This window comes from Montipora foliosa, chromosome 3 (assembly GCF_036669935.1).
Source record: "Montipora foliosa isolate CH-2021 chromosome 3, ASM3666993v2, whole genome shotgun sequence".
In the NCBI taxonomy this organism is placed as follows: Eukaryota; Metazoa; Cnidaria; class Anthozoa; order Scleractinia; family Acroporidae; genus Montipora; species Montipora foliosa.
The window spans coordinates 38233393-38243392 of record NC_090871.1 but is presented as its reverse complement, the minus strand read 5'-3'; the positions used below and the strand labels follow the sequence as shown (position 1 = coordinate 38243392).

The following is a 10000-nucleotide window of genomic DNA, read 5'->3' as shown; positions in this document are numbered from 1 at the left end:
ACAACAACACTGACCGGTGAAAACTAACTCAAAGCAAATCCGAAAATTTAACGAGACAATATAGACATGTACTTACATGTTTCGATATCTTCAGGCACAAAATATTTCTCACAGGTATATATTCTATCGCTCTTCAACTGTTCCCTGAAGCTCTGATCCATTTCTCCTGTCTTTTTTATCTCACCAAGCCATTCGTCTCGCCATTTTCTATGAGCTTCATCTTTTGCCACAGGCAGCTTCCAAATACCAATTCCCTTGGTTCTTCGGCACGAACCACAGCCAAATACTGCGCAGTTAGCCCCTGTTATAACTTTTATATTTCTTTCAAAATCACAACCATATACTTCTGAAAATTACGGAGAAATCTAACAAATATTGCACGACTAGAAACTACTCGACGGAAGCTGTTTGAATGTGTGCACTGCCGAGATCATGTGACTAGACAAAAATCAAAACAAAGACATCAGTCTTTGAAGAGTGCTCACTTTCATAACCAGTTCCTCTACTAACTATGATTAGGCATAGCACCGTGTTAAAACATAAAACATTGTTGAATTCATCATACCTTTGTCCTGTCTATGATCAGGGTTTGACTGTTTCCAAAAAAGTTTGAAGGCATCTCAAGGTGCTGATATGGGAAAAGAACGCAGAAACTTTAAATCTCCAGTCGTCCGTTTCACGGACATTCCAGATTGTACTTATTTTTTCTTCAACCACTATTTTTTTAGTCGGCTAACAATAAAGCTAGTTACATGCGTTGAAGTGGATGTTACCTTTCAATATCTTATTTATTGACTACATAATGAACTGAATCATAACCTGTGAATGAAATTAAGTTATCAGTGCCAAAAGGGGTCGTGCTGCACTATGGCCCTATGGAATAACTACACTTGGATTTGGATGGCCGACAAAACTATCGTCTACCCGCAGCTGACGGAAATTTAGGACATCGAGATACTTGTATCTCCAGATGAACTTCCAACAACACATGTGCGTGGGTGGGTGTGCCGACAGATTACATATACATGCAGCTCTCGTCCTTTCAGACTTTGAATTTAGTATTTTATTAATTTATACTACTCAATCAAAAGGGATAGCCCATTTAAAATTACATTGAATTGAATATCATGCTGAATGGTTTCTACAGCATTAAACCAAGTCTGCAACCAGGTTTATCAAAGGATAATTAACTTGCGGGATTTTTTTAGCATTTGATTCTGATGTTAAACGTAACATTTGCTTACCTCTGGATTGTTCGCCACAGTAGACTGTTTGGAAAATACATCCAATTGACACCGCTGTCCTTGGCTTTATGAGGCTACATGTGTTGGGTCAATAGACGTGAATGTGCAAAGTTCTACATTGCCAGGGACTGGTAGCGCGAGTTATGCTTTGCGGTATTGCACAGACAAATTGATACCCTCTTGATGATGGAAATCTTGAGATATAGAAGTTCGGTGTGATGGCAGACGTTAACATATGTGAAATCTGGTTGCCAGGACAACTCAGGACGTTTTTTACCAGCCAGAGCCATTGTTAGAGAATATCTTCCCAACAAGAAAAAGACGTTTTTAAAAATCCCAACAAGTTAAATATAAAAGGTTTGACTTCCCAGCCACCTCGATTTTTGCTTGCAGAGCGGTTTTTTTGTCGAACTGCTCTGTTGTGCCTATACATTTCGCTAGTTTCTTACATAAGTGTTCAACGTAGTCAATTAAGGTCTTGATCAACATAGACTCCAAATAACTTATGATGTGTAGTTTATCTAAAACTTCCTTATTATTGATTTTAACTCTCATCTAATCGACATTGGAAACACTAATCTTACTGTGCAGCCTAGGCCCAGTTACAAACATAGATTCTGTCTTACCAGTAATGAATATGAAATGACTATTACTAGACCAGACCTCAAGTTCTATGAAACAGTAAAACTACAAGATTCAGTCATTTACACGTACGTTCTGTACTATTTGTAGGTAAACGTCAGAAAGCAGTGACTCCTAAGAATGATTGCAGAACCAAAGGATGGGGTTCAACTATGAGTGAGACCGAGCAACATCGAGTAGCCAATAACAAGATCCTTTTCTAGGAATGCTTTGTACCAGGTGAAAATGAACCTAACATTATGGATACATTAAGTGTCAACCTCAATGACTACCATCACTTTCACGATAATATTGATTGTTTATTTTAACTACAATTTTCTATTTTTCTATTTCTATTTTTCTTTCCACAAGGCTCCTCTATACTTTACCCTTCACACACAAGGAAAACTGATAAAAAATACAGATGAAGTAAAAGGAAATTCTGTTGTTCATGTCGCTGAAAGGGTACTAATTAATATAACTATTATGCAACTGATGGGAGTCAAATCACTAGTGTTCCTTTCATGAACATAAATTACCTGAAGATCCTCAATATGTCAATCTGTCAGCCTTGTTGAACCACTTTCATTACTCGGGCCCGTAGGGGCACGAGTTATTGAACACGTTAGATTTCCGTTTTTTTTTTCCTGTGCAGCAAAATGCACAATAGGAAGCACATGGCAGTGTTTTCATTGGGTAATGCGTAATAGAAGCCACATGGCACTGTTTACATTGGTTATTTAAAGCAAATCACGTAATCCAAGATCATGAAGAGTACTGTGATGCGTTGTTTGGTTTACTGAAGATCGATGTTGCATTGGCTTAATCGACTTCTTCTTGGGGCGCTCAAAACACATACCAAGAAAGGCATATGCTTTTCGCAGTAGACCCACACTAAACGTTGTCAAGCGTAAGCCTCGAAATGGGTCATTCTGGAACTGAATGAAACAAGAATACCATATTTTCTCCATGAAATGCCACTGGCGTTTAATTAAAAATCGGCAGTTGTGACACTGCGTTTTTTCGAGGCCAGCGGGGTCTGGCATTTATTAATGAAATGCAGTTTTCTGCCATTCTTCCAGGTTGATTTATTATTAACGTTCCTTGGAAACCTAAGGGCAGTTTGCCAGTGCTGGACGATTTTTCCCTGGATTCCCGAAGTTACAGTATCATGGTACCGTACATGCGGCACATGTACCATGTTGCAATCAAGATCTGTATCACTAACAAACAGCACATAAACAATATTTTATATATAAGTACTGACATTTACTCAGTGCAAACTCACTTAATAAAATTCGTATCTCTTTGATGAGAACCAATCCCATTGGTCATAAGATTTTTCTCACTAGTGAAGAATATCGTATGACCAATCAGAAGACTGATACGATTTTTTTCACAAGTGAGAAAATTCGTATCGGTTTTTCCCGCCTTTCGGGGCGGCCATGCGAAGTAACTGGGAGTGAATGATTGCAACGTTCCCTGCTTTCCCAGAATCATGGCTTCAAGGTTTGCAGACATTAATTTAGTGGAACAATTTATCAAGGACCAAGAGAACGAAAGTACAAGAAAGAAAACTCAACAGAATGTTGCTTTAGTTGAGGAATTTCTGACGCTGAGGAACGAGTCAAGACTTATAGAAGAAATTGCCCCGAAGGAGCTGAATGCATACATCGCTGAATTTATCATTACGGTTCGAAAGAAAGACAGCAACGAAGACTATGAACCCAGCTCCCTACGTTCTTTGATGGCCACTTTTGAACGGTATTTAAAGAAGAAGAATCGAATTTATCTCAAGTTTTTGAATGTTTTTTGACCACAGTTCATTCAGCTGGTTTGGCCGCAGATTATCAACAATGCCAGCAAGTGATGTCGCTCTTGTACGCGCTCTTGTACGCGCAAACTCACTCGTTCGCTGCGCTCACTCATTCGTTTGCGATTCTTCACAACTCGTGAATAAAAATCGTACACGCTCACCCACCATGAAGTAATCTATACATATATATCACGTAGGACAAGCAGTAAATGATATGAGTGAAAAGTTTTAAGTTTGTGAACGCCAATGTCGCCAACCAGCAATGTGAGCCAATGTGTGCAAATTAAAAAGTTTTAATTACATGCTCGTCTTCGTAAACCACAATTTCATTAAGTTCTTCTTCGTAAATGTCTGGCTCCAAATCCGCAAAGGGGTCATTTTCATTTACAGGAGTGCCTTGATCCAGCACTTTGAAAAATGCTGAGGCCCTTTCTGTAAACTTGTGCTTTCCATCACTTAGTGGGCCGTCTGCCTTAAAACAGCGGATTTTCTTGTCCTCTGATCCGTCTATAGGCAATGAGACAGCACAGGCTTCAAAACGCTTTTTTTTATTACGTCATTTGGGAGGCTTTCCCAGGATGATAAAACTCTTTCAACACAGGTGCGCCTTGAAGCTGCTAAGCAAACAGATACTTTGTCTTTTTCATGTCTAGTAGACCTAATGGTGACACTGGATGCTCCAGCCTCATTCACTTTTGTAGAGCTTGGTATATCTAGCCAGATTTGTGTTTCACGATGGCGATTACATCCGCCATTGCATACTCCTTAGTAAGAAATTTGCGCCTCACATTAAGAATAAGACTTATCACACGATCAATAAGGTTGCCAAGATCATGCTGTGCAAGGAAGGTACATTTACGCAAAGTTAATCCATGTCTGTTTATAAAGCCGACTACCCAGCCATTACTTGCTTAAAGTCTTGTTGAGATATCTCTTCAGCTTCATTGCCTTCAGAACCAGCGGGGAGACCCGTTTCGTTCGATGACTTATGTTTGCACCAAATGATCTCTCCTTTCTTGCTTATGGCCCTCCTGGAAACGTGCTGACCTCGTGCCCTCATGTCGTGGATCCACTCGAGCACTCTTTCCTGAAGCTCAGTTGAAAGAGGCTCTCTCCCACGGTCGTGTAGTCTTTTCCTTTGGTTTCCTCGTGCTGCAGTCTCGAGCTCTACTTTCTTTTGGCACCATTCTCGCATTCTCCTTGCATCATACCGCGGCTTCCTTTGTGTTATTTTCTGCATAAGCAATTGCTTCAAGTTTTTTGTAACTGTGTCGTTTCCTTCCCTTCCCACTGGCTGCACAGCTCTGCACACGCAAATGATCAATTTCTTGACTCAATCCACCAAGGAGATTCAGTGGAATTGTTGATACCATCTTTGTTCATGATTCCAAGAATGATTGAACAGAATGACTAAAGTGCCGGTACACTGTAATTGTACACCAGTTCTAATCAATATAAATGTCAAGTTCAAAGATGTTACTGCCCTGCAGGGTATGGCTTCCTGTAAAGTGCTGGTGTGGTCACGTATACAAGGCAAGGATCTGCTCGGTTTGTTTTTTCTGTGAAACAATTGGGCTATATCCTGTATACTGTAATACGCCATTCTACTAATGGAAAATCCAGGAACCGACGACACATCTGAATTTGATTGCTGTGTGCAGGGGTACCACATTACCGAAAAAAAAAAACACTGGAAAGATATTGTGATCAGTGAAGGTCTTACTGTATGCTATGAAGAAAACAACAAGGACGACCTATGTGCAATGGCTGTTTATCGTGGCATATACCTATCGAGCTGTCATCGACCCTTTGCTCCTTTGTCAAACATGGAGGGAATATTTCAGATAAAGTGAGACAGAAAAACTAAAAATAATAAAAAAAAAAATACGGTATACTCGAATGTAACTGAAATGGACGCAACTATTGAAAGTGATACAAGTCAAAATACTAATTCTTTAATAAGCAGCGGGTACCTTATTGAGAACTACTCTCAAAATGACAGCGACAAAGAAATTAATTCCACAAACAAATAGTTGTTTGATCATCTATGTTAGTGTAATTCTGAGTAGTCAATAGATGGTGACTAACATTTCAATGACGTGTCAAACTACACTAACCTAGATGACTGATGAAACAACTACTTGTGAATGTCACATTGTTGGAGTATGGATGTTTTCTGTGTTACACATTGACATTACTTTCATACCTAGTTGCCATTGCATGTATGGACTGTCATTTCAAAAGATGTCCAGGACCAATATATTATCTTGCGCCCTGGAATACAGCATGTTGCATAAAAAAAAAAATCAATTAATTGAATAAATAATAATTTTGTCACTGAAAAAGAAATTCAAGTGGTAGGGTAGAGGCTCATGCAACCATTTTTAAGACACAAGACATGTTGCAAATGCAGCTGCGAATACACCACAGTCACTGCCATTGCTTTGTTGCTGAACTGGCACATTTGTAATTCTGTTTAAATTTGGACCATACAAATTCTAAGCAAGGTCCTGTAACTCTTGAGTGATCACCGGTTTCATGAGACTGTCCAGTAACTTCACTTCACCTTAGGGGCATCCAATTGAGGTCAAGCACACCCAGTGATTATTGCCTACATGCAATAGTTCAATAAATTCTGATGTCATGGTGTCAAACTGTCTTACAGGACCGAGTGTTGGTCTCTGAAACCCTTCAATCTTAGGGTTAATCTTTTGCAACAGCAGCTGTGCTTCATGGATTATTTTGCAGTCTAGCCATCCAGTGGGTGATGCGATGAGGTTAAAATCCGCTTCAATGAGACTTCCAAGTGACATGTGCTTGTTTTTTGATGTTGTATTTCTTTCTGTTTTCATGAAAGTCATATCACCTGAGGAAGTTTAAATCAATTTTTCTTGTTTGGAATTGCTTCCTTTGCAAACTGGGCAAAGCCATGTTGTTTTAGGTCGATGCATTCCAAATGAAAGAAATTGCCAGTTTGGCAACTGGAGGTGTGGCACTCTACAAGCTTGTCGGTTGTGTTTGCTTTCTGTTTGCACAAACAAACATAATTCAATTTTACAGCATCTGCTTGAGCTGTCATTTTCTGTGCGCTTGCCTTCTTAAACTCTGGATTGGTTCTACAGTTTGGGCAATACCATGATTTAGGAATACTGTTGATGCCCAAGCATGAGAGATGAAACTGGTCAATTTGACATTTTGGGTTGCAGCAGCTTACAGTGGGCTCAGTTGTTGCTGCTCTGCAATAAAAACTGAGTCATTTACTGCTGTTCCTCATTGTGACACCTTGTTTGCCACCTTCCAAGTACCTCAGGTAAAATGCATTTTCTCCAAAAACTGGTTAGTTTTGGAACCACAACTTTCCAGTGATCTTCATCAGGGAATATTCTCTGTCGCACCTGCTATGCTCTCCCATCACGATCAAATGCAGAGACTACCAAGTCACAGTAGAGTTTCCTCCCAGTGAAGATTTGTTGCTGGCACTGATGATGACTGAATACGGATGACTTTTCTTTGGGGTGAAGTTACCAGTACTGTCCTTTTCCAGACAGGAAGATGGTTTTAAGACATAACTCTCAAAGTCGCAGTTTTTCACACACAGGGGGCACTTTACTTCACCACACCCTTCACTGCAGCAGTCACGGGAACATAGGAAGTCAGGAGAAGCATGTAACCAGGGGAAGTCTTCATTTATAATTAGCCCACATTTGATCACTTTAAAGTTTACATGATTCTTGTTCATGTTTACAGCCATGACGGACTGCTTCTGTGTTTAATTTGTTCAGTTCAGGATAACAAATTGATTGAATAAGGGACTGAGAGGGCATGGCAGGATGGGTTTGGCATGCTGCTTTGCTCTGGGAGGTGCCACTTCTGCCAGATCTGTGTTTAAAAGGTTGTTCCCCTTTGCTTGACTTATTGTGTTTCTCTCCACTGCTTTAATCTGCTCCTTGGAGAGTTCAACTTTTACATCATTGCAAACCTTTAACAGTTCGGGATAGGTTAAATTGAGATACTTTTTATCGAAAAGATCATTGATGGTAGGGATTGTGTGACTTTGAAGAACATAACTTTCCGCAAATCGGGGAATTAATGGGATTGCTGTCACTGCACTTGCTAAGTTGCTCGTAGAAGGCGTTCATTTCTGCCTCTGTGAGCGCTGGAATGTTCTTTACCGTGCTAGCATGGATTGTAAAATCAGCCTCCAGTGGACCAAGATTCAGAACTTCAGAATGAAGTTTAGACATTTTGGAATCTAAGTCATCTTTCATTTTCTTAGCCGATGTAAAGTTTATATCTTGGGCCTTTGCGTACTCCACATGGTCTACGAACAAGGGAAGAAGCCATGAGCATTTAACTTGCGTGCAAGGAAGTTTTCCATTTATCTGCGTCCACGCTTCTACGTAAAATAAAATGCTTCCAATATGCAAGCATGATTCGCCTAGCCCGGCCTTACAACTTTGGCAAATGAGCAGATAAAATTGTCCCATCCTTTTCTGTTGTAATCCAGATAGGGCTCAAAGAGTCATTCATTCTCTGCGAATGTCTCACCTTGGCTAACACAGCAAATTTGTTTGCGATTATGTGGCCTTTTACACTGGTTATAAATCCCGAAACCATCTGATTGTAGGCTTCCAGGCTTAAACTGTTGTTGCATGTAGAAGCTCGTCTCCAAAACCAGATAGAATAGGAGATCTGTAGATTCGACTGGAAGCAAGCAGTCTGGTTGAAAATTTGGTTGAAATACAGCTCTGGTGTGGTTCATTTACATAATCTTCCCAACTACTTTTGTCTATGATTGTCTGAAAATTCAGGGTGTGGTCTTAAATTGGAAAGACGACTTTTTCCTTAGCGTTTACAGTTCCTTTGAAAAACAAGCACAATTAGTGTTTTCTTTAACATTTAACTGCTTTTTGCCATGTTATCATGAATTTTAGGCGTTTATCTGGTTAAAAATAAGGCAAGTTTTCCACTTTCATTACATGTGTTAGGACGTCATGTTGCATTGGTGTCTCAATACGGTATCAAGTTGTAGAGCTACTAAAATGATGAAAATTGCTTCGTAAATGAACAGAAAGGGGAGGAGACTAAATGATAGTTAATTAAAGCCAAAAAGCTGGTCTTGAAAGGTCAAACGAGTTCACGTACTAAACTCTTACAATGTCAGTTGCACTTTGCCAAGTTGAGAGCAGCGCCTTTTAAAAACGTCATATGCATTTCAAACAGATCACGGAGTCACATTAAATGAGTAAATTAACAGTGATTACTTCTTTTAGCGTGACTAGGATGGCCTGTCAATCATTGACCTATTTTGGGAACAGTAAACATGTATGTGAACATTACTCCATTACATTACTCCATAAGAAAATGCAAAATATATGCCCAGTGAATGTGATATTTTGCAACAATAACGTAGTTATATGTAAAGCATACTGGAACACGTACAATGTTTTTCTCATTACGGACAAAAGCTATTGTATCTACTTATTTTCAACATTACTCCATTGAAACCATGTATACACAAAGGTTAATTAGATGCATTATTTCAATTTAAGCTCTCTTTATGGAGTAATGTTGCAATTTACCTAAAATAAAGCTGAAATGACCATGAAAAGTCCGACTACTATTTCCTTTGAAACCCTTTACACTCCAGTTTCAATATTTTATCTGTAGCTGTGCTGTAAAGGCATTATTTTAGGCTTCGAAAATGGAGTAATGTTTGGAGTGATGTCGAGAGTAATGTAAGTGCTCTTGCACTGCTCGCACCATTTCTTGCTAAATCGATTGAAATAAATCAGTTTTTGGCATTCTTCCAACGTCCTCAAAATAAGAAAGCTTTCTTTTAACGAATATGAAACATGAAACAACAAAAATGTATTTTTATGACATTCTTAGTAAACGTTTTCCCAACAGAACGGATTTTGGAGTAACGTTATGAAGCGTCACGCAAGTCTGAAATCCAAATCATAAAACGATGATTTAAACCAAATTCCAGTATTGTGAGATTTTATTTATGCATTGGAAAGTACATTATAAGAACATGTCCAGAATAAGAAATGGAAGCCACATGTCAAATACTACGAGAGTTATAAGCGTTCAAAGCAGATTTCCTACTCTCATACAATCCTAGACAAAACTGTTGGGAAGGTTAGCCTTTTTGGAGTCTTTATTGCTTCTCTCCCCTCCCCCCTCCTTCAATGTTGTGTAAAACTGAATGATTTCAGTGGGAAATTGTTGAGTTGCCTTCCAACATTGAATAGGGGGGAGGGGGGCTATGTACGAAAAAGTGAAATTATTTCTTTTGATCTTTAACAGAAGCGGG

General features: G+C 39.2%; 2 pseudogenes; both read right to left on the bottom strand.

Moving 5' to 3' along the window:
* LOC137994219 (uncharacterized) overlaps positions 1-6542 on the bottom strand; it is an 8592-nt pseudogene extending 2050 nt beyond the window's left edge.
* Positions 1-10000, bottom strand: part of LOC137995713 (uncharacterized) — a 419354-nt pseudogene that overhangs the window by 74371 nt on the left and 334983 nt on the right.